This window comes from Suricata suricatta, chromosome 11, assembly GCF_006229205.1.
Source record: "Suricata suricatta isolate VVHF042 chromosome 11, meerkat_22Aug2017_6uvM2_HiC, whole genome shotgun sequence".
NCBI classification, from domain to species: Eukaryota; Metazoa; Chordata; class Mammalia; order Carnivora; family Herpestidae; genus Suricata; species Suricata suricatta.
This window is the reverse complement of record NC_043710.1, coordinates 69,801,533-69,828,719: the sequence shown is the minus strand read 5'-3', so window position 1 is coordinate 69,828,719 and position 27,187 is coordinate 69,801,533.

The following is a 27,187-nucleotide window of genomic DNA, read 5'->3' as shown; positions in this document are numbered from 1 at the left end:
GTGTGTGTGTGTGTGTGTGTGTGTGTGTGTGGTTCCCAGGAGGCTTACATATAACCTCATAGATATAACGGTCTATTTTAAGCCGATAACAACTCACCTTCAATTGCACATGAAAACTATATACTTTTACTACTCCTTGCCCATACTTTATGCTATCACTATAATAATTTACATATTTTTATATTGTGCATATATTAACAAATTCTTATATCTATAATTATATTTAATACTATTCTCTTTTATCTTTTATGCCAGAGCTAAAAATATTTTCCACACCACCATTAGAGCATGAGTATTCTGAATTTGACTATACATTTTCCATTACCCGTGAGTCAGTCCAATGGGACTGTAGATCACACACATGGGATGGCACCATTGGCAGGTCTGCAGCTGGGATTCTTGGACATGGGCTGCCGTCTCAAAATGGCTCTCCTTCATCTTAGACTCCACTGGAGTTTGAGCTTCCTGTCTGGATCCCAGAGTTCCCACAATGGCATATTATTCCATAACTGGCTTCCAAAATATTGTTGTGGGGGAATATGAGTGGGGAACCTCTTATCTTGTCATCTTGCTGACATCACTCCTCCATAATCACTTAAACTATAGTAGTCAGGGTACTCAATTAAGAAGAAGAGAGCATCAGCTGTTGGAATTTTTTTAAAGTAGAAAACTGCTCTGTATAGTCTCTTCAAGAAGCCCAGTTTAAATGCAAACACCTTCAATATATCAAAATTCAAAGAACAGAAAAAGATATACCAGGAAAACACTAAACAAAATGAAAGTAGATTTCCAATTAAAGAATATTACCAGAGACATAGAGGGTCAATTCACAATGATAAAGTGGTTAATTCATTAAGTAAACATACCAACCCTAAACATATACATGCCTAATAGAAGAACAATAAAATAAATTAATCCAAAATGACAGGATTGTAAGAAGAAATAGAGAAATCCACAGTGACAATAGAGCTTCAATATACCTCCAGTAAAAAAATAATATAAATGTAAAGAGAAATAAAAATATCCACAAGTTAACATTGGAAATTTCAATAGCTTTCTTATAGTAATTCGTGGAAGTAGGATATCAACTAAGGATATAAAATAGTTGAGCCAGGGCACCTGGGTGGCTCAGTTGGTAAAGTGGCTGACTTTGGCTCAGGTCATGACCTCACAGTTCATGAATTCAAGCCCCATGACAGGCTCTGTATTGATGGTTTGGAGCCTGGAGCCTGCTTCACATTCTGTGTCTCCCTCATTCTCTGTCTCTCCCCCATTCACACTCTGTCTCTCTCTCAACTATAAACATATGTGTTTTTTTTTAAAAAAAATAGTTGAGCAATGTTATGACCTACTTGATATTTATAGAATTTCCCCACCAACAAATACAAAATGCCATTTTTTTTTCAGATGCACTGGAGCATTTACCAAAATTAATTATATTCTGAGCCATAAAATAAGTGTCAATTAACTTAAAAGATTTATATCATACAAATTATACCACTGATCAAGAAGAAAATTGCTTCTTGACATAAGTTAGGTAAAGTTGAGTTTCTGTCACTTGCATCCAAACACTTCTGGAATAATAAAGGGCCACACAAGGTGTCTCTATCAGAGCTGAGATTGGAATATAGGCTTATCATTTCCCAGAAGCTTTCATCTCACTGTGATAACAAATTTTTGATAGTGTTAATTTAGTTTCCTTACATTTGATCTTGGAACCTCAAACTGATTATTTCCTAAATTTTTTGAGTATTTATAGCTTTCAACAATACTATATTCAAAGTTCAATGTGGAGAGAATTAGGAGAATGCTTTTCTCAATGTTGTGCTGCTAGAAGTCATATTACTGTCATTTTTAACTAATCTCAAAATGTTCTCTCTCACATCCTGAGGAAACAAAGCAGGTAATGTATAACTTAATTGTTAGCAATTAGTAGAATAGTGAACTTCATACTCTAAAGAATTAAATTAAAGCTATGGATCCTCTGTGTAAATGGTCAGCATATACACAAGCAACACATCATTTTGCAGAATTTCATGAATCCCATGTTAAGAATCTCTCTTATAAAGAAAAAGGCCACATTCTAATTCAAAATGACTTTGTCCTATATTATTATATTTTATCTATTTTGACAAAGTATAATACCCAAATTACTAAGAGTTGAGAAATAATTTATATTTTTAGTGTTTACATAGTACCTACATAAATTTTCCAAATTCTAAAAGTATAAGTGCACAGCATTTTTATTTATTCACCTATGGATCTTACTTACAAGGTACGTCAGTAGATTCTCTGCTATAACTGAATGGCTCTACCAGAGGTCACTATTCTGCAGTGAACCACTGAATCATTGGTCAAATTCCCCGTGTGTTTCTAAAATATTGAGTTACAAACTATAGCAGCCTTGTTAACTACCATGCTTATCATAAAATGAAACCAAACACCTTCCACGGGCACCATGAAAAAGAAAAGCCATATATGATTAACTGAACATTGTGAGCAATTGCACACGCAAGTACTGATCGGCATTGTGTAGACCATGCTTCAGTATAAAAGAGAAAAATGACAATAACAGCAGCGTTGTCCCGTTTTCATACATTTTCATTAAGATTTGCTCATTTGACTCCCACAACAGCCCTATGAAGAATAGAGGGTTAATATTATTACTCTTGTTTTATTAAAAAAGTAACAATGTTCCAAGAGAACCAATTAATTTCCACTGTAGTTATGCAACTATGGTTTACTTATATAAATTATATAGTCATAAACAGTAAACTTCAAAATGAAAAACATTTATAAATCTGAATTTTATTTGCTGTTACATAGATGACATAAAGAATGGTTCAAGAAAAGCCCAAGCAGAATTTAGAATATAGAGATCCTCAGGTTATTCTTAAAGCAATAAATAAAGCAGAATGCTCCAGGTAGAAAAGCATATACACACAATTTTTTTTATCAAATAAACTGTCTCCTCAAAGTTTTCCATCTTTTTACTATCACTTGCAGCAAGGGAGTCTTGACACATCTGAGAAATCATAAAATAAACCTACAAGTATAAAATTTAATGAGAAATCAAATAACATAAACCAATCTCATAAAAAAGAAATGAGGAAATGAAATAAAAAACAGCCAAGAAAAAAATATGACTTTAGTACTCTTGATGGTTTGCCAGTTCACAGCCTGCTACAAAAAAATCACTTTTATTAATGGACAGAGGAGCAAAATATTTGGAGGATGGGAGGAGACATTGCCACAGTTATTATTTTTGCGGAGTTGATTATGTAATATATGACAAGGGGTACGTGGAAAAACAGCACAGTGATGTAAAAGATTGACCAGATTTTCAATTATTTTTGTGTAATACCTTTCATTACTGAAAGTAAGATGCATTGTAGTAATAGTACATATTCTGACTAAAAGGATGTTTCATATGATACACAAGAAAACCTCTGGGATAGCGGTCGGACGACTTGCGCTTGCATCTCAGCTTTTCAGTGTGATTTCAGAAAGGTTGTTGCACCTTTCTGGCCCTATCTTCCTTATCGAAGTGAAGAAGCTTGCGCTAACAAATTAAACATGCCAGTAGTACAAAAATTAGTACAAAATATGAAAAGTTCATTAAAGAAAGTACTTCAAAGAAGTGCAGTACGCGTTTTAATTGTACGTGAGAGTACTGAGATAATGGTGAGATCATGGTACTGATGAATATTCAGGTAATATTTCTTGAGAAATTACCATACTCTCTGTGTTAGGTGCTGGGTAGTATCATCATATATCCCAGAAAAGGAAGATTTCAAATTATATGTATATGGAATTTACAGAATATTCATTGAATTTCCAGTGCAGAAACAAATATTGTTACGTTACTTTAAAGTATGGCACTGACTATATGGGTGCTAGAAATTTTTAGACACTGTCCTTCTTATAAAAGTAATAATTATCCCTTTTCAAAACTTACAAAAATATATAAGTATTCTGAAAAGGAAAAGTATCTGTTACTGATAGTCCTCATTAACACATTTCCAAAAAATTATGTGTTTATAAACACATCCATTTAAAAATCAAATGATATCAAAAACCTTCCAAAGAATAGAAATCATCAGCCCCAAATAAAATATTCTATCACCCCAGTTTTGATCTTTTTGAGACAATCACCTATAATGCATTTAGCTATTTTGAGGGGTCCCTGGCTGGCTCCCTTTAAGGGTCCCACTTTGGCTCAAGTCATGATCTTTTGGTCCATGAGTTTAAGCCCCTTGTCGGGCTCTGTGCTGACAGCTCAGTGCCTGCTTTGAATCTTGTGTCTCCCTCTCTCTGCCCCTCCCTTGCTCCTCTCTCTCTTTCTCTCTCTAAAAAAATAAACGATAAAAAGTTTAATACATTTAGCTATTTTGTCTGAAATTTTTTTCTATATTTTTGACAATAAGATTTGTGGTATTTATTGATTTATCAGTATATTACATATATATGTATATATTATTTTATCTTATTTTATTTTATATCAGGATTTAAGTCTTTTATACTTACCTTTCCCTTCACTTTTCTTATCTATACACTGGTGATTTGGTTTTCATTTGCCATAAAAATTATCACAAACTTAGTGTCTTAGAAAGCACAAATTTATCATCTCATCTCTCTGTAGGTCAGAAGTCTGGTAGATGAGCTAGTTTCTTTACTCTGGGTCCCAAGAGTCAAATCAAGAAAGTGGTCAGCCTGGACTGCTATCCAGAGGCTCTTGAGGGGAAACCACTTGCAGGCTCTTTGAGATGGTTTGTAGACTCAGCTCTTTCATCTGTCATCTGAGGTCATCATTTCTTTCTTGGAGAGCAGCTAGGGCTGTTCTTAACTTCTAAATCCTTCTCCCTAGTCCTTGCACATGGCCTCCTACATCTCAGAACCATAAAAACAAAGGTGTGAACATCAGGAGGTGGAAGCTATCATAAGTTACCATGGAAGCTGTTTGCCACAGGCTACCATCCAGTCCCTAGTGATTCAAAGTCACATGCAAAAGGTTTGCACATTCCCAAAGTTCTCTATAGACTGATTCTCTTACAGCATTTGCTTGAAGTCCATTATCATGTCATATACATCGGGTCCATGTTCAAATGAGGCTTCTTGCTGTAATTCATTAAGTACAGCTCTTAGGATACAGTACTTCACGTGTGGATCTGTGAAACTAAAGGAAAAAATCATCTTTCTAACACACCCAGTATATTTAGTGAGACAAACAGAGGATAACAACTAGAGGATTTTTTTTCTGTTTCAAAAATAGAGAAAAAATAAAGGTTGAAAGGTGAAAAGGAGTCACTGGTCCACAGCAGTTCTGGCATCCAGACAGGCAAACTCCAGCCATATTCAAAGTTTGGGAATAATCCTTCCTGGCTTTCAGCTCTGTTTGGGCTCTTGGTTGTGTCCTCTGAGCCATACTTCCTTTTTTAATGAAAGACAGTATGTGTTTGCAGAAGAATTTTATCAGCCTAATCGCTTTCAGTAGAAGTTGAGGGCTTCAACAGTCTTTCCTCATTTTGCATCCTTTCTGTTCCTTTAAGTCTAAGCTGGCAGGTTTTACCGAAGTAAATTTCTAAAAAATTTTGTAGATATCCCATAGATTTCACTGAGGTTTACTCATTAGACAAAAGCCACACCTACAATTTTTTCAGGTAATATCTCTATTTTTGACTTCTGCTGGGTTGGCTGAAAGGACTGAAGCTTGCTAGAGGTGCTGTAGTTTGAGAAAATTTGTTAGATAAACCCTCAATCTTATGAAAGAGCCTATTATGCGACTATTCTGATCTTTTTTTTTTTTAACTTTCTGAGGTTTTAGCAAATTCTGTACAGTTAACATCTTGCCCTTTCCTCTAGAGAATGCTTTCCTAACCAAATCTCTTGATGTTGGCATCTTTTTCCATCTGGAGAGACTGAGAATTTTTAAAACTATTGACTCCTATTTTCTTTTTTTGTTTAATAATCTTCCCTCTATTTATTTCTCTCCTTTTGTATTTTATTATAAGCATTAAGAAGAAGCAAGGTATCCCCTTCAACAATGTTCTTAGAAGTCTTCTTAGCTATGTGACCAAATTTATCACTTAAATGTCCTGATTTTCATACAATTGCAGGAGATAATTGTGCTGAGTTCTCTGTCACCATATAACAAGGATTTCCCCCAGTCCTTAAATTTCTAATAATTTATCCCTCACTTTCTGCTGAACCCCCCACTGCCACTTTCTCTAAGTCTAGGTTTCTACTAGAAATATGATCAAAGCAATTTAGGCTTTCTATCATGCTTCCCCAAATACTCGCAGCCTCACTTTATTGCTCCATTCCAAAATTGTGCACATTTCTAGGTCTTTGTACCATAGTACCTCACTTCTGATCCCAAAATCTATTATGAGTTTTATATTGGTCCATAGCAAATTATCACAAACGTAGGAACTTAAAGCAACACACATTTATTTCACAATTTTTATGGGTTCCAGGTATGTCTCAGCTGGGTTGTCTGCTTGAAATTTCATTAAGACTACAATCAACTTATCAGTCAATGTGCCTTTGACCTTTGGGCACTGATTGCTCAGAATATTTTTTAAAATTGTTTTAATGTTTATTTATTTTTGAGAGACAGAGTGCAAGTGGGAAAGGGGCCAAAAGAGAGAGGGAGACACAGAATCTGAAACAGGCTGCACACTCCAAGCTGTTGGCACAGAGCCCAACACAGGGCTTGAACTCTGAACAACGAGATCATGACCTGAACCAAAGTTAGATGCTCAACAGACTGAGCCACCCAGGTACCCCCAGAATATTTAATCTACACAAATTTCTGGAGCACTGAGGCATCTATATTTGAAATCCATGAACCCATGTAGAGTCCCTATTTTATGATGTTATATTATTGTCATTAAACTTCTTGATCTGAATTATTGGGGTTAAAGCAAATTGCTTTTGGAAATTGACCTTATATAGCTTGTGTTTAATAATATGGTTGGTAAAGTTTATCTTTTCATGAGTCATAGTTCATTTTGGAAGTGGTGGTTTCTGTCTCATTTTTTAAATGTGATATTCTCTGGGATAACAAGGTAGAATAAGAATGTGATGGAAACCAGGATGATAGTTCTGGCTAAAGAGGCTAAAGCTATATGCTTGACTTTTCTATATGATTTTAACTTACTTTTTTTATTTCTCTTTGAGATAGGAATTAAAGATAAATGTATATTCTAAATAATTATTAATATACAGTGTGTCAGGGGCAGAATTGATTTTTTCCAATGAAGATATACCACATCAAGAACCACAGATAGAATTGAACTAGCAACTGCATATGGGTTTTTTTTTTTTGCTAGTATTTTCCATACCCTTTTTGTTTTTTCACTGGCCAAACAGGCAAGTTAAATGTAGATATGATAAGAATCACCACATTTCTCACCGTACTGGCTATAGCCTCAGCAATTTTTCCAAAGGAAGTAGTTTTGCTTTTAGTTTACTGTCTTGGCATGACCCTCCTATAGAACACTTTCATACCCTTCTCTCCATTATAATAATTTCATTCTCTTCTCATCCTCACTATAATGTTTAGTGACAAATGCAGAGATTCCACCAGTAACTAAGTTCATTTATTCCCTACTTTCTGGAACTGCCTCAATAAGCACAGGATGTGTCCATAGTCCAACTGAACTTCAGGTAGACTGACTTAGGTCAACCCTTCAGTTGTCACTTGACTACACACACTCATGGCTTGTATCATTTGGGGGTCTTTGAGGGAAGCCCAAAGCAGTGTCAATATTAAGTAATTCCAGGGATGTCTGGGGGTTTTCTTTGACCAGTGTACAACCAGTGTCCCCTCGGGTACGTCTTGGTGAAAATTAATGATTTAATTATGTGGCTGTATTGTAGTGTCATCCCATAAAGGAACTTGGCCTCCTTTTCTAAGGAGCATCAGATTTGTGAACTGCCATAAACCTAAACACAAGATGAGGGTATTCCTACAATATTGGCTACATTTGATTTCTGAACAGAAGATTTAGAATTCTCACCCATATGTATTAGACAGAACCATAGATAGCTGCCCATTTTATTTTAAGGATCCTGGATCTATTAGTAATTGTCATAAATCTGTATGTCAAAATAGGCTAGCTCCTGTAGAATCCTTGTAGCTTATTTTATAACTTACTTCTACCTTGTCTAGAGTATTTAAGCAATCCCATTAAGCTCTATCATTCTATATTATTAAGCTCTATTATTTTCTGTTTTTCCCATTGAAATAATGGAATTCAGTTCCATCAAAGGATCATTTTTACTTTATCATTTTATTTCTGACCTACATATGAAAACCACCAGAGATCTCTTTTAGTGATATTGATATTCCCTGACCAATATATTTCTGAATTTTTTAGTGAAGAGCATGGCCTCTCTTACTGACAGAAAGTGTGGTTTAGGAGTAGTTGAGCAGACTTATTATATTAGATCCATCTCAATGTGTTTATTTCTGAGAGTTCTCAGATACCTTTCTCTACAGCATGACAAGAACTTCTAGCATTATGGCCTCATTATCTAAAAGCCCCCATTGCACCCAGGCTTCAATTACCCAACCATGTTAACTATTAATGCTAGCCCCAAGTGCTGAAGCTACCAATTAAATACAAATCCTAGGTGGATACACTCTTGTTGATGATGGGCCTAGAGGTAATATGAGGTACTGGGTTGGGACCTGAGGAGAAATGCTTACTTCCACATGTGGTATACCCACTACAGTAGTTTTATATGTGTAAGACCATTCCTTCACAAGGGGGAGATGTTGTCTGCAATGAAAAAACACATTCAAGAAAACTCTGAGGTTCAAAGTTTTTAATCCCTTTTATGAATCTACACATGTAATACCATGTCTCAAGTTCCTGCTGCTTCTTCAACATTGCTCATATGTTTGTGTAAGAGACCTGGTAGAATTAAGCATTTAATTGGTATTTCAAAACCTGTAGTCCTTCCAATCATTTCCTGGACTTGGTTATCATGAGAGAGAACACATTCCTTTAAAGTTGCCATTGAGGCATTGTAATTTTTCATATTTTTAACTTTATTTAAGAAGGCGGAGAGGTACAGAGAGAAAGAGAGAGAGAAAGAGAATCCCAAGCAAGCTCTGCACTGTTAGTGCAAAGCCAAATGTGGGGCTAGAACTCACAAACCACTAAACAATGACCTGAGTCAGAATCAAGAGTTGGACACTTGACTGGGCCATCCAGACACCACTGATTTTTAACACGTATTCTTAGTTACATGTTAATAGTTTTTCATTTTTATTTGTAAGTCTGTGTGATCTGTAGGACTAACACAACAAGTGATGTGATTGCACAATTTTTATAATTACTAATATTACTACAATGATTGGTTGCCATAATCATGTGGTCTCCCGAAGCTTGCCCTTTGTACTTTATAACTTTATTTTTACCTCAAGTCATGCTGCCACCAGAAATAAAGATTAAACATGTCTCATTTTCTCTAGGCAAGAATATTATTCTGTTACTCGAAAGTAGGAACCAGCATTGACTCAGAATATGTATTCAATTGATATATTTGGGGGGCACTTACAGAACCAATTACTTAACAATTATGATTTCCTTAAGAAACAGCGCACTTAAAATCATTTAAGGAAGGGTTTCTTGTAAAATTACAAAAGTAGCAATGTAAGGAAATTAGAAGGGATAGTAAGTTAATCAGAAGTGTAGCTGTTACCACTTTGGGGCCCAAAGAGATATGGAAAGGAGAAAGTAACAAATTTTGATGGAGAAAGTGGTCATATTAGTTTCCTAAGGTTGACAAAAGAAAAGTAACAGAAACTAGAGGGCATAAAACAACAGAAATATATTCTTTGACAGTGTGGGAAGCAAGAAGTCTGATATCAAGACCCTATCAATATGGTCATGCCTGCCCAAAAGCTCAAGAGGAGGATATCCTTACCTCTTTCTAGGTTCCAGAGGTTATTGGCAATCCTTGATGTTTTTTGGCTTATAGATACATCCCTCTAATTTTTGTCTCCATCTTCCCATGCCTACTTTTCTGGATGTCTTTCTGTCCTTGTGTCTCTCTTCTTCTTAAGGGACACAAGTCACATTGGATTTAGAGTGAACTCTATCCTAGTATGACTTCACTTTAACTAATTACATCTCAAATTAGGTATGATTATATCCAAATTAGGCCACATCTGGAGTCATGGAGATGACATAAATTTGGGGAGGAACACTATTCAGCATAGTACAATTTGTAAACAGTTATCTTGAGAAAGGCTTTTTGTATCAATGTAAGTTAAATAACTAGCTTGAATTGACCTAGAAATGATGGAGCTAAGAAAATAAAAATATTAATTCCACTGTTTTCCTTCGCTCCAAATCTCCTGCTAGGTTCTCCACTGGCCAGCACCAACTGAAATCTAAAAGACATGAAACATTGCTCAATCTCTTATCCAGAGAGCTCAGTGGAGAAATTAGAAAGCAAATGTCCATGTCAGAGAGCAAAAAAATATTTAGCACACCCCTAAGAGAGCTCACAGAAATCTAAAGAAGCTTACTAAGTATCCAAACAGAATACTGTGGAAAGTGGACCAAAAATTAAGAACTTGGTAGAATAGAATGATGAAAGTAGGTGGCTATAACCTAAGCTTCATAAACAAAGCAATAAAAAGTTGATGTTGGTAAAATTTGTCAATTTTTAGTCAGAAGTTTCATCTATTCTCAAGAACAGATGTTTCTCAAGAACCGGAAACTCTTGGGTACTTGAGAGACATTAAAAATGTTTGAAAGAAAACTGTTACATTCAAATATTTTGAAAAACTAATCCTATGACAAGCCTGTAAGTTTATATGCTAAACCAGAAAAAGGCAATTAATTTTCTAAAGATGGTCAAGAGTAGAGGTAACTGTTACCTCTCGTTAGGAACAGTAGAGCCCAGGTACTTGAACATTGGTTATGACAATATCTTCATGAGTTTTGATCTTCCAGTTAAGTAAACTAATTTTAATTATGATTGATATGACTTAGAAAAAGAACTTAAATTATCCAGAGTGAATAAGCATTTTTCATGCCAAAAAAAAAAACCACCCAACATTAAACTAGCTCTTCTTTAAAAGGAAAAACAATAGTACATCTAGATTAAGATAATGTAAATGCAACATTCTCAAAAGTACCATCTCTGTAAACCACACCAAAACATTATGAATACTAAACAATGAAATACATTAACACTGAAAATTTAGGCTAGCAGTCATAAATTCATCAGTGTCAGTAAAGAATGTCCATTAGAGGCAAGATTTAGTGGCATCTTTTTGTATACTTCAGGTTCTGACCTAGAACAGAAGAATAAAGGAAGAATTAAACTGTGGTTTCAATCACCTTAACTCACTTATCCTAACTGAAAGATGTTTCTAAATCAACCAGGTGTCTGTATAGGAATACTGCTTTCTAGATGGCCATCACTCCATGTCCCACCTCATGACCCCTTCCTTTCTACATATGTTCAGCCACTACCTATTTCATGACTGGGTATAAAAGAAAACAGATACTGAAACTTGGCATTCCCATGTAGAATCCTCTCACCTAAAGCACTGCAGCTGGGAGACACACAAGAAGAAAGGTAATTTATGTAGGGTTGGATGTGTATGTGTGCGTGTGTGTGTGTGTGTGTATGTTTGTTTCAATGCTCTGCAGATGGTCAAGGAAAAACCATATAATGAGGGACATAAATTATTTCCTTCTTTTTCAGAAACTGTAAATATTCTTAGTTTAAACATTAAAGTTTATAAGGAAATATACCAAAACAATTACAATGCTCAATGAAATACATAATTACAAGTTATTTTTAATTTCTCTGTTACAAATTTCTGGATTTGCTTAATTTCCTATACTATGTCTACAAAACTTGTAATTAAGAGGAATAAAACACATTTTTAGAATAAATGGAGAGCTGGGGTGTCTGGGTGGCTCAGTCAGTTAACCATCTGACTTTGGCTTAGGTCATGATCTTGGGGTTAGTGATTTAAGCCCCATGTCTGGCTTTGTGCTGACAGCTCAGAGCTTGGAGCCTACTTCAGATTCTGTGTCTCCCTCTCTCTCTCCCCTCCTCCACATGCACTCTGTTTCTTTCTCAAAAATAAACAAACATTAAAAAAATTAGAAAGAAAAAGTGGATAGGAAAGAGAAGAGAAAACCAAAAGGAAAAGTATGACAACAAGAAAAAACTTCCCATCTCAATGGTATTATTATTAATTTTCATAGCAGTGGTTGAAAAAAAACCAATGAATACAGAACAACATTCATCACACAGATGACAATTCTTGTGTCCATGCCTTAAAACCACATTTATTTAAAGTTGTGTCACTATTTGTATTTTAATTCTGTGATGTTTTGAACACAACATAGTAACTGGAAGTTCTTTAATTCATAGCATGTAGTTTCCCCAGCAATACCCTGTAGTTATTTTAGCTTGTGGTTGGGTTGGGTTTTTTATTTGTTTATTTTGGGGGTTTAGGGGCCAACCTATTATAAAGTACTTCTTTGCAATTTAGTTATTTCTTCCATGCTGCACAATCTAGCTCAAATATTTTAAGAAATCTTCCTGAAATTTATGTTCTGTGGTAATCTTTCTTTTCTCTTAATTATTATTAAACTTATCTCACATTTAAATAAATATACTCTTTTTAGTACACTATTTTTATGTTAAACTTTATCTTCTCAATAGCCTGTGATAAAAATTAAATTTGGCATTGTGTTTGCATCCAGATCTACCAGAGCTGATATATTTTTATTTCTTCATCTGTGGGGAAGAGTCAATAAAAATGTAATCTCCCTAACAAATAAAATTGTACTGGATAGATACAGAGCTATATTTAAGTTAAAAAAATGACAAGGAGCTTATTTGCAAACTAATTATCTCAACAGTGATCTATTTATAGCATAGCTTATGTGTCAAAATTCAATTTTCCATTATTCAGATATATTTATGGTTTCAGCAAAAACAGGCACATTTTAAATTTTTGGTCACCGTTAGTACTAAGGTAAAGTTTGCATCCTTGGGAAATTAAACATACACATGAACAGTTTGCCTTTTTCTCTATTCATCTAACTATCTAGATCTAAATTGCCAATAATGAACACTGAATCTATGATCATCATAAAGAATAAATATATAGATTTAAATTTTTTAAATTTGGGGGGTACCTGGGTGGCTCATTTGGTTAAGCATCCAACTTTTGCTCAGGTCATGATCTCACAGTTCATGGGTTCGAGCCCCACATCAGGCCCTGTGCTGACAGCTCAGAACCTGGAACCTGTTTCAGATTCTCTCTCTCTCTCTCTCTTTTTCTCTCTCTCTCTCACCTCTCTCTCTCTCTTCCACCCCCCCTGCCCCCCACTCATAGTATGTCTGTCTCAAATATAATATAAATGTTAACAAAATTAAAAATATTTTTAAAATGCTTGTTTATTTTGAGAGAGAGAGACAGAGACAAGGTGCGAGCAGGGAATGGGCAGAGAGACAGGGAGACACAAAGATTCTGACCTGAGCCTAAGTCAGACACTTAACTGGCTGAGCCACCCAGGCACCCCTACAGATTTAAATTTAATTATAATCTTTACCTATTTGGCTAGACATTTTGTTTAATGCATGTGTGGTCACTCAGTCATTAATATTCTCTAAATTTCTCTTATGCAACTGAAGAGACATTAGTCAGTAATTGAGTACTTTTATATCAATAAGCATATTCTTTAAAAGATTTTGAGTATATACTGTCAAAGTTTACATGTAAAAAATTTTGTTTTCAAAGTTCCACAATGCTTGAAAATAATCAGGTCAACAGATAATGCATTGTACTGAAAGTGCTTTCTAAATGTTTATTGATTGAACATTTTTTTCTACTTGAACCACTTAAGAGGGATTTCAGAGATGAGATATATGTGAATATAAATAAGTCAAGAGTTTCTACTCTTTTTTTAATGTTTATTTATTTATTTATTTATTTTGAGAGACAGGGTTGGGGTAGGGAAAGGGCAGAGAGAGACTCCCAAACAATATCTGTACCGTTAGTTTGGAGCCTGGTGTGGGGCTTGATCTCATGAATGAGAGATCATGACCAAAGCCAAAGTCAAGAGTAGGACACTTAATTGACTGAGCCACCCCAGCGCCCCATTCGTTCTTACTCTTAAGGAATTTATAATCTAGTTCAGGGAGGAGACCAGTTTATATATAGTCAATAGAGTATAATGAATACTATTGCTAGATGTGTGAAAATGATCAACAGAAACACAGATAAAGGAATGTGTAACTCTGCCTCTGAAGGGGGAGGAAAGATTTCACCAAGGAAATACTATTCACCTTGACTCCTAAAGAATTTATCCACTCATTTATTTATCTACCTTTGTTATTGTTATTGTTGTTGTTGTTGTTAAGAAAGAAACTTTATGTTCCAGGCCCTAGTCTGGGTACCAGGGATATAATTTTTAGTAATTTATTCAACCCCAGATCCATTATAACTAATACAGGTGACAAAAATTATTTAAATTACTTCTTTAATGGAAGGATACCTGGGTGGTGCAGCATGATCTCATGGTCTGTGGGGCTCTGCGCTGGCAGCATGGAGCCTGCTTGGGATTCTATCTCCCTTTCTCTCTGTCCCTTCCCACTCACTTACATGCTCTTTAGATCTCTCTTTCCAAACAAATAAACACTAAAAAAAAAAAAATTTCCTTAATACATATATAATTGCAAACTGAGATATATTATATGAAGACAAAGAATGAGGGTCTGAAAAAAACATGTATGACAGCACTCAAATTTATCCTAAGAAAATGTGGCTTAAACGTGGTCAAATTAATTAGGCAAAGTAAAGAAGGAGATCAAGAAAGATCATTGCACATACAAAAATCTTCTGGCAAAAAAATAATAGAACATAGTTAAAGTGATTTTTAAAAACCACAACCACCAAAAACCCTATAGTAAAGCAGAGTATTGAGGAAAGGTAACATAAGATAATCTGAATCCCTAGTAAAGACCACATAGGCAAGACTTTTAAGCCATGTTCAAGACCATGTTCTAGGCCATGTTACTGTCTGGTAATGTTTTAAGAGCAATAAAAACCAATGAAAACTTTTGAATAGGATTCTAGCTTTCAAAGAAAATGATTTGATATATTTCTGGCATTAGAATAAGAGAGCAGGTGGCATACTCAGAAAATGGTAGGTAGTTGAGTTTAATTAATGCAAAGCAGAGTTGAGACCTTAAAGACAGCCTTACCAAGCCCCTGAGCTCCCTTTTCTTAGAAAATTTCCTTCCTCTCCTCCTCCTCCTCCTCCTCCTCCTCCTCCTCCTCCTCCTCCTCCTCCTCCTCCTCCTCCTTCTTCTTCTTCTTCTTCTTCTTCTTCTTCTTCTTCTTCTCCTTCTTCTTTTTTTGAGTTGAGAGATTAGACAACACCCTTTAAAGTTTATTACAAGATTTGGACTGTGGGTCAGTTAAGCATCCAACTTTGGCTCAGGTTATGATCTTGAAGTTCATGGGTTTGAGCACTGCATCCAGCTCTTTGCTGACAATGAGGAGCCTACATGGGATTCTTTCTCTCTCCCTCTTTCTACCCTTCCCCTGATGGAACTTCCTCACTCTTTCATAATAAGTAAACTTACAAAAAACTTAAAAAGAAAAAGATTTAGACTGAATTATAATTGGCAACTTGCTATTTTTGTTTGTTTTTTATTATTTTAAGTTTTTATTTTAATTCCAGTTAATTAACAGTGTAATATTAATTTCAGATGTACAATATAGGGATTAACCCTTCCATACATCACCCTGTGCTCATCACAACAAGTGAACTTGTTAATTCCCTTCACCTATATAACCCATCCCCCTGCCCACCTCCCCTCTGGTAACTATCAGTTTTTCTCTGTAGTTAAGAATCTGTTTCTTAGTTTGCCAGTCTCTTTTTTTCCCCTTTGTTCATTTGTTTTGTTTCATAAATTCCACTATGAGTGAAATTATATGGTATTTGTCCTTCTCTGACTGACTTATTTTCCTTAGCATAATACTCTCTAGCTCCATCCATGTCACTGCAAATGGTATGATTTCATTCCTTTTTATGGCCAAGTAATATTCCATTGTGCATATATACCACATCGCCTTATACATTCATCAGTCAATGGACAACTGTGCTGTTTCTATAATTTGGCTATTGTAGATCATGCTGCTGTAAATGTTTGGGTGCATGTATTACTTTGATTCAGTATTTTTATATCCTTTAGTTAAATACTTACTAGTGCAATTGCTGGATCTTAGGGTAGTTCTATTTTTACTTTTTGGAGGAACTCCTATACTATTTTTCAAAGTAGCTGCACCATTTTACATTCCTACCAACAGTGTAAGATGGCTCCCCTTTCTCCACATACTCAACAATACTAGTTTCTTATGCTGTTGGTTTTACCTGTTCTTTCATATGTGAGGTGATACCTTATTGTAGTTTTGATTTCTATTTCTCTGATGATCAGTGACGTTGAGCATCTTTTCATGTGTCTGGTCATCTGGGTGTCTACTTTGGAAAAATGTCTCTTCATGTCTTCTGCCCATTTTTAATTGGATTATTCATCTTGGGGGTGTTGAGTTTAACAAGTTCTTTACAATTTTTGCATACTAACCCTTTATTAGATATTCCATTTGCAAACATCTTCTCCCATTCTGTAGGTTGCCTTTTAGTTTTGTTGATTGTTTCCTTTACTGTGGAGAAGCCTTTTATTTTGATGAAGTCCCAATATTTTATTTTTGCCTTTGTTTCGCTTGCCTCCAGAGATATATCTATTAAGAAGTTGCTATGACTGATGTCAAAGAGGTTACTGCCTGCTCCCCTCTAGGATTTTGATGGTTTCAGATCTCAAATTTAGGTCTTTAGTCTATTATGAATTTATTTTTGAATTTGGTGTAAGAAAGTGGTCCAGTTTCATTCTTTGGCATATTGCTATCCAGTTTTCCCAACACCATTTGTTGAAGAGGCTGTCTTCTTTCAATTGGGTATTCTATCCTGCTTTGTTGAAGATTAATTGACCATATAATTGTGGGTGCATTTCTGGGTTTTCTATTCTGTTCTATTGATCTGTGTGTCTATTTTTTGCCAGTACCATATCATCTTCATCACTAAAGCTTTGTAATTTAATTTGAAGTCCAGAATTGTGACATCTCCAGCTTTGCTTTTCTTCTTCAAGGTTACTTTGTCAATTTGGGGTATTTTGTGCTTCCACACAAATTTTAGGGTTGTCTATTCTAGCTCTGTAAAAATATTGTTTGTATTTTGATAAGGAATGCATTAAATATGTAGATTTCTGTGGGTCATATAGACAGCTCAACAGTGTTTGTTCATCTAGTCCATCAACACAGAAACTCCTTCTATTTCTATCATTCTCCAGTTTCTTTCACCAGTATAGAGCATTTTCTTTATAAACCTATAATTGTAAATTCTTTCTCTGTCCCTTTGAGACGTAAATCTTTTTAAAAGTTTCTTGCCAGTTTTTCAACCTAAAAATGTAATCATCAGGGAAGATAACACCTCTATTTCCCACTTTCTGTAGGAGGGCAGATAGCCAAATTTGGACAGATGTCTTACTCCAACTAGTAGAAATGTCTCTTGTCATGAAGATATAAGAAACTTTACCTTTCCTTTGTGTAATGCAAATTAATATATGTATTGCCTATGACTCCCTATCCCAACCCCAGCTCTTAAAATCCACAGCCCTTTTCTACAGTGAAATTGAGTACAGACTGGCCTTTCTCCCCTAATGAGATGATCTTCAATAAATTCTCCCTTGTTTGTTTCACTTAGGTAAAATTGTTGCTTCACCGGAGGTGACACCAGGAAACATCAAACAATATGCTGAGGAGTTTGCATTTCATGATTAGGCAGTGTGGAACCACCCAAGGGTTTTGAGAAGAAAAATCAGATAATTTAGAAAGATGTCTTTTGGGGCAATGTAGATGAAAGCTTCAAGATTAGGTAAGAGATATTTGAAGAAAGCAACAAAAGGACCTGATAGTAAGATTGTATGTGAAATATAAATTAGAGGAATTTTCACAGCTGAAATCAAGATTTATAATTTACCTGAATGGATAAATATTGATCCTATTAATTAATGGTCTTAGTTTATGTTTTTATTGCCTGAAATATTCCATTACTAACTCTATTTGGAAAATTCCTTAAAGAACACCTTTATGTGTCATGCTGTCTTTGTGTTTTCCTCCAAGGCTCCCAGGTGGCAATGAATTGTTTCTTCCTGTGGATTCTAGAGTACATTTGATGTCGTTCTACACTGTGGAGTCTATAAATTTGTTATTTATTTGTTTGTGTGCCACATTTTACAGAGAAGTAAATGTGCCTTATTCACAGTGAATGTCTACCATTGTACCTGTTACATAAAAGTTAAGGGACATAGAAATGAGGAAGTAAAAATAATGAGAAAACCCCAAGTGTATATGAGTGAAGATAAAAGGAAGTAGGTTGCCACGGTATGTTGTGAGAGAAGGAGCACTGTTGATCATATAAAGGAGACCTAAGATTTCTCTTTTACTGTACTGAATAATATAATGTTTGAAATTATAGAAGTGGCAGAATTTGAGCAAAATCTAACAGAAGCAATGAAGAGAAAAAATGAACATCATTGACTAGGAGTTGAATTGTAACTAAATACAAACACAAAGAATGCCTCCAGAGGATTTAAAAGATGAGCGAACACACAGATTCCCTGGAGTACATGGAAACAACCTAACTTTTGGAGAAGTGACTATTACAGCTTGGCTTCAGAGTTGTACTAAGAAATAAAGATATTTGAGGACTTTTAAGAGAATGTTGCCTTAAGATAGGGACATCTATCTGTTGTTTGAAATCAGAAACTAGAGGCAGAAAGAAGGACTACATGAATGGAAACTCCAAAGATGAGGTTGAGCTCATTGCTGAGCTTTGCAAAGGAGGTGACTTAAACTACTTGTTAAAATAATAAAATTTATATTTTTCCTGAAAATCTAAGGTTATTAAATAAATGCATCATATGATTTGTATGAAGATCCTTCCTTACTGTACTCTGGAATCCCAAATTATCATAATGTGGGATTCAACTTATTAGAAGGTACTTAGTATGGTTTGTTGATTGAAATTGAATTGGTATATAGTTTATACACTAGTGTTTTATATACAGAACTTCAGTCTTGTAGCATTGTCTAATTTAGTCGCCATCAAGTTAAATATTTCCCATGGAAAATACTAATTAACCAATTAAAGAATCTGTATATCTACATCCATTAGAAGTAAGTTAACTATCACAGTATTTGGCATTTAATAGGTACTCAAAAATGCTAGTTTCTTTTTTTGTGTCTTTTCTTTCCCTATCAAAAGCACATGAGAAAATAACCAATATGCTATAATACTTCAATAAATATTGAAGTGGAATACAGGACTTCTGTTGATATCATAACTATATCAATGATAAATGAGACCTAATTTGAAGACAAATAATCCTTAAGAAGGTTGAAGTTCTATAAACTTAATTTTATATATATATATACATATACATATATACATATATATATATATAAAGTGACCTCTGATATAATAGATTTAATAGAATTTTCTGAATATAGGTTTTAAAGAATAGATTATTGAAACATTTTCTACACTTGCAATTAAAAATTATTAGAAATTCTCGGTAGCCAGTACCATAACTGATGTGTCAGAATAATTAATGCCTACTCTTCCATGAGTTAGCAGAATCATTTGCTCATTCATAAAAAATGAGTTTATTTTCTTCAATGACTTGAGAGCATGTCGTTATTGTTTTAGTGACTTGACTTTAGTAAAAGGAATTCCATGAAATTTGTTAAGCCATTTGAAGCTGTTTATTTGCCTCTTCGATTTTCCTTTATAAAAAAAAAAATAGTCATGGTATAAAATCAACATCTCAGGTAGTTTAGTTGAGAAATACAACATTAAATAAAAATTTTCTCATTATGCTATAGGTGTAGTGCAATAGATAATGAAGATCAGTGACATATTTAATGATTTTGTACTTATGAACATGTCCACTATTATAAATTCAGCAACAGTAGAGGGAGATATCTCACTATAGGTATAGAGACAATTAGACTATGGGAATGTTACAATTTAAATGGTACCTAAAAATGACTTAATTAAATTCTTCTTGTCAGAGCTCAGTGCAGTATAACTTTTAGAGTTAAGTGATATGTGCTTATTTTCAAAGCTAGTAAGTGACACGGACACAGACTATACCACAGAATACCACACTATCTATCGAGTTGTTACCATCACTGAGCCCTAATTTTTTCAACTATAAAAGTAGGATAAAAATGCCTTAAAGTCTTATTTAAAAAGATGAAATGAGCTAATGCCATAAGTACTCAATAAATTGTTGTTGGTAATGCTATTATGCCACCTGTCCCAATTTAATATTACTCCTTCCCAGACCCAACTAGGAAATATGTAGCAGTAATAGACCATAATAATCTGAATTTAAGAGCAATCATTCTTCATAATATTTATGGTTAATTGATTAAATGAAAGTAATCAAAGCATTTCTCATAAATGTGTTTTCTCTAAAAGCTGAAATAAAGGATGATTGTAATTACTTTTTGTAATATTATAAAATTGAGACACAAAGTTTCAATTCCTTACCTACATAACAAATTAGAATGTAATATGAAACCAAAGTTATTATTTATAGCAGAATTTCCTGAATTTTCAACACAGTAGGTAGTTCTATTTATCTCAAGGACATGATTAGGTAAAAATGCTAAAATATTTCCTTAGTATTAAAAATGTTTCCTTTTGCTATTTTTACTTATTTTTTTAATATAATGAACACTTTCAAGGAAGGAAAAAGAAAAGGGGACCATAAAATCAAATTTATTCTGCCATAATAATAGATCAAAACTCTGAAAATTCCACAAAGGATGAGACTCCTGCTTGAAAATACTCATTTCAGTTGGTCAGTCCTATATGCAACATGTAAGTTTAATAATTTCCCCTCTATCCTCTGAAAATTATAAAACTCAATGAATCATTCTTTAAAAGCCCTAATCTTGAAAGAAGACAGTGATTTAAGTGAAACATCAATTACCTTCTGTTTCTCTTTTGTGTCCGGACTGGCCAAGCATCTCTTTGTCTAGACTAGGAATCAGGTCCCCCCCAAAACTCAAAATGCTACAAGGTTAGTGGAAATCAATCACTGAGTTCAAAGGTTGATGTTATCAGCAAATGTAGGAAAAGTCCATGGGTTATGGGTAGGTGGGGTGATTTTTAAAATGAAGAGTAGAATAATAAGGATAGAAAAAAAGAAGAAAGAATAAAACAGGTTACCTAGTACACTGAGCAAATCACTTAGTCATACTCAACAGTTCTCTTGTCCTTAGTTCATATTAGTTGTGCTTTCTCTCCTTCCAAATGCATTAAAGAACAGACATGGAGAAAGACTGAGAAATTTCACCATAATTAAGACCTTATTCTAATTTCTTACCATTCTACTGTCAATTTTTTCATTTGAGCTCAAAGGTTTGGAAAAAGCATTAGAGTTTTATAAACAAAATCACTTTGAAGAAACTTCAACCTTCCACAATTGCTGCTAATTTCCCTTTACAAATTTTGATAAATGAATCAGCTAGGGTCCTGGATGAATGGAATCGGCACACCTAAACAAAATGAAGTGTTCAGTGTATGACATGGAAACCATTTATAAAACTACAGGTTGAGTTAGAAAATTGAACATGGTATGGTGAAGTACCCCATGCAGATAGCAACAGCTGGGACCAATTAGCACCAATCGGCATTAATGAGCAAGGGTGGTGGCTCCCCAACAAGTGGTCAAAGGCACTATTGTGTGGGATATCATGACCATGGATAAGGCATTTTTAAGTCCACAGATGGTAGATCTTGGCAGAACCACAGAGGATAGTAAAGAAATTCCATATAGAGAGAATATAAGCCTATTCTTGAGAACACTGATTTCTGTCTCTCAAATAATCTGCCTGTTGGCCACTATTTCCTCCAGGGAATAATGGGGCTTTAGTATATAGGCTTCCACTATTGACAAATTGAGAACTCAACAGCGTTGAAAATCAGATCATCCTTAATACGGGGAATTCCATGTTGTCAGTCTAATCTTTGCTAGCTCAACACTTTTTAATTGGGCCTTTAGAATAAGCACTGGTATGGCTAGAAGAGAAGTACTCTGACGTCCACAAGATAGGTCATCTTGTCGACATAATTGCTGATACCCTTCTGTGTGGTAGATGAGCATTTATGTTGAATGTGAATTATCTTGATACTTTGTTGCTATTCAAGGCAATCATCAATATATCTCTCATTGTCATGAGTATTTGTGGTAGCTAATTTTATGTATCATCTATCTTGACCGGGCTAAGCAATGCACACATAGCTCGTAAAATATTATTTCTCGGTTTGTGAGGGTGTTTCTGGAAGACACTAACATTTGGTTCAGTAGTCTGAGTAGAGATATTAGCCCTCACCAGTGTGGATGTGGATCACCTAACCTGTGAAGGCTTGAATGGAACAAAAGGCAAGAAGACAAACTCTCTCTTTTTCTTCCTGAGGTGAGACATTAATATTTTCATGTCCTTGAACATTAGAACTCCTGTATCTTTGGACCCCAGAATTTGAAGCGGCAGACTGCCTTTCCTATTCTCCAACCTGTGGACACCAGACTGTGGGACTTCTCAGTCTACAAATCCATGTAAGCCAGTTCCTGTTATAAATCTTCTCTTATCAATATGTCTTTATCAATACATCATCTATCTATATTTTATTTGTTCTGTTTTTCAGGGGAACTCTGACTAACATGATATTCCAATCCTGTTCTAAGCAGCCAACCTCTCAAACTTTTGATGAATTGGTATAGATTAGTCTTGGGCTAGCTCTCCTTCATACAAAGTAAATATAGGCATATGACTTAAGGTTGCCTTAAACCTCTAAGTAGGTAGGGAGTTCAGAGACCATCTACATCCACAGGGTGCTGGCATAGCAGAAGTTGTAGGAAAATACCCTTGAGTCAATAGATATGTGTTGAGGTAAAAGCTGCAAAGCTATATAGCATGCGAGTTTGAGCCCCCTACTTAAGTAGTTTATTTGTGCTTCCTGCACTTTCTGGGGCCTAAACTATTTTCTAATTTACAAGGGAGTGCTACTGCATACATCCAATTTTATTATTCAGTAGATAGGATAATGCCTAGCATATGATGGATGACTCAGGTAATATAGTCTCTTATGTCCTCTAATAGGCTTTCAGTATCTGTGAGGGCTCAGAATCAAGCCACAAATTGATTTTCAAAAGGAATACAGTTATTGGCCAAAGAAAGAATAGCCTTAGATGGGAAATCTGGAGATCTGCACTGTGTTTCTCCCCCATTCTGGCTTGCTGAATGCTGCATACAGCACTTCTCTCTGCTGTAGGGACTTCCAATTTCATTAGGTGTGTTGAGTCATAAAGTCCAAGGGGTTGGGCAACTTGCATCAGGTCTTGACCTGATTCAACGCTCTTTCCCCACCCCCACACAAAACTAGCAGTTTTTCAGGTTAATGAAGCACAACAAAACACCAATATTGTATATATTACTTCCAAAATCCAAAAAGGTATACCAAAAGAAATTTCCTCCTACACCATGCTTTGAGGAAGCAGGTTCATCAGTGTGACACATTTTAAGATAAATAAGCATATGTGAACCAGGCTGCCAGACCCCTACAAGTTATAGCAATGTAGCAGGCTCCTAAACTTCTGTAGGTTACATCTATCCTCAGGCATCCGTTTTTCTTTTTAATGCAACTATGTGGTTACTATTTTCTACTCATCTGGTCCAATTACTGTCGTCAATATAATGGATTAGCATAATGTTCTGTGAAATATCAGGGTGATCAGAATTCCTCTGGAATTTGTTATGACTGAAAAAATGAATGTTGACATTGTCTTGAAACAATGTGAAATGTTTTTGTTTTTGCTATGTAAAGGGAAACTGGTTCTGATTATCTTTGTGGATAGATAGGGGAGGGAGTGGCATTTACTAGATCAATACATGTATTCCAGGTGCCAGGGGTTTATTGGTTTATTTCAGTAACAAAATCACATCTACGAGCACAGCTGCAGTTAGCATCACCATATGATTAATTTTGTGAAAATCTAGTTATTCTTCAGGTGAGTGGAATGTGAATGTTGAAGGACTCTACAAGCTACATATTTCAAATCTTTGAAGGTAGCATAAAATAAAATATATCCTACCACAGTTATGCTATTTCTTTACTACTTTGTAAGTGGAGGGGAAGATTCCAGGTACTTTCTCTTGGCCTTTTCTATCAAAACAGTCCTCCCTCACTACATGGGCCAAGAAACCAATGTGGGGCTCCTGCTAATTGCCCCATATGTCTACTCCTTAAAAGAATTCTAGGAATGAAAAAATAACCAAAGAATGTTTTCACAGTCCCACTGGACCAACTGTAGGACAAATGTGGTCCAGGACTCATCATTTGACCTTTTTAAACATTTACTATGACTGGTTGATCACAGTGGCATTGAGAATTTTCATCAATTAAAAACTAGTGTCTATTAAGCCCTGAAAATTCTAGAAATTTCACTTAATTCTAGAACTTTATAAGTACATAGCCACTCTGGTACAGACTCTTCTGGGGAAAGGTTATGTGAAGAGTTACAGCTTACAGTGATTTTCTTCCAATGGACCTATCTTCCATCTCAGCTGATGCCTTTATAACTGATTAAACACCTTAATTTCTTTTTTTAAAGTTTATTTATTTATCTTAGAGAGAGAGCACAAGCAGGGGAGGGGCAGAGAGAGGGAGAGAGAGAATTCCAAGCAGGCTCTGTGCTATCAGCTCAGAGCCTGATGCAGGCCTCAAACTCACAAACCATGAGATCATGACTTGAGCTGAAGTCAGACACTTAACCGACTAAGCCACCCAGGCGCCCTGAAACACCTTAATTTCAAGATGTGGGAAAGAGACTGAATCCCATCTATGGCAAAGTGAATCAGGATTCCTCCCTTAAGACCTAAAATAGTATGTGTGTATGCGTGTGTGTGCGTACACGCATGTACACTGTTAAATCTCATTATTCACAGATTCCATACTTTTGAATTCACCTGCTTGCTAAAATTTATCTGTAACTTCAAAGTACATATACAGTCAAGTCTCGTTATTCACAGATTCCATACTTTTGAATTCATCTACTTGCTAAAATTTATTTGTAACCTCAAAGTCAGTACTTGCTGACTATTCCAGCAATTTATAAACATGCACAGAGTGGGGAAAATCTTAATCACCTGAAGTCTATGTTCCTAGCTGAGTTTGATTCCCTGCCTTCATGTTTCAGCTCACAAGTAAACAAGTGTCCTTTCACAGTTATTTAATGCCATATTTTCTCCATTTTTATGCTTTGATGATTTTACTGTTTAAAATGTCTTCCAAATAAGTAGTATTCTTAAGCACAATAAGGCTTCTGAGGAAAATACATGTGTTAGAGAAGTTTCATATACATGTATATGAAGTGTGGTGATGCTGGTCATGAATTAAGTGTTAATAAGTGTATTTAAACAAAACCACACATAAAGCAGGTTTACATATTGATTGGTTAATGAAAATGCTGTGAACAGAGACTTGCAGGAACCTAACCTTGTATTTCCCCTTGGAGTAGTAGTTCAGTATTCCCTAATTTAGTGTTCTGGTAGCTTTATGGAATATAACTACCTCACAAATAATGAGTACAGCCAGAATTAGCTGTCTGTATACATATATATCAAGAAGTACCTTAGTTATTTGCTTATTAATTTCATTCCTAAAGACAGTATGATCAGTTAGTTAATGTGGCAGATCTTTATGGGTGAAACATTCTAGTTATCTGTCCAATGTAGATTATTGTGGTAACTATGCCCACTTGTCCTTTCGAGTTAGGTAATAAGTCTGGCCTCTCCATTTTCAAATTCTGTTATTCCTAGTGAAATCAGGAAGCATAATTCCACTGTATCGCCTCCAAAAACATCTCTGCACTATGGAGGACAGCCTCCATAGAGGTTTTACGGATTCTAATGCCCCTGGGTGTTTCACCAATTTCAATTACTTCAGCTTAATCAAGTCTTATATTTCCTATTTTTTGGTCTCACAGCCTAAAAAATCCATTCACACATATGCTTCTTGAACTCCTAGTGATATAAATTGGTAAGGTTCTAAAAGTCTTTCAGTGTACAGTGTATCTCTGCATACCAGATCTTTGTGTCACTTTCTGAACTATGTTGGCTCTAACGCTCATGTATGGGGACCCCGATGCCCTGAGAAGTCTGTGTGTGCTATTGTGAAGTAACGGCTCAGATAAAATCACCGAAAAAGCTATTATGAGATTGGAAAAACTAGTTCATTCAAACCATGTTTTTCTCTTCTTTCCTTTTCCTTCTTTTTTTTTTTAAAGCAGGTTAAGGAGGGAAGTGTTGCTTTCCTTAGCAAAGAATGTTCATGCATTTATAATTCATCAGTCTCATCAGTGATTGCCAAACTATGCATTTACCATTTCTCAGAGTCCCATTGGTTTCATATCATATCAGCTTTTTAACCTTAACATAAGAGACATCACTGGGAGATTATTTCATTAATGTTTCAACTCTGTCAGGCCCTACGCTTTATCTTCTCTCATATCTATCTTGTGATTGTAGGAGATCAGAGACTCCTTCAAAGCTGCCATAACAGATTATTTATCTATTTAAATGTTTATTTATTTTGAGAGAGAGAGAGAGAGAGAATCCCACACTGTCAGCACAGACCCTGATGTGGGCTAGAACCCACAGACCTGAGATCATGACCTGAACCACTATCGAGAGTTGTGTGTTTAACCAACTGAGTCACTCAGGCACCTTGACAGATTTTTTTAAATTTCCCATTCGCTTTTTTTGAATTGGGCAATGGAAGTCTTCAACTTTTCTTTCTCCCCTGTGTGCTCTCATGTTTTCAGCATTAGCTCTGGTACAGCAGTCTTTGTAACTACAGTGATTGCCAAGGTTAGTAAGTGCCATAGCCAATAGATATCCCAACACCTTGGTCTCTATCTGCACTGCACCCCATGCCACAATTGGAAATAGCTCCGTAGTTGTGACACCTTTATGAGGCACAGACTTCTA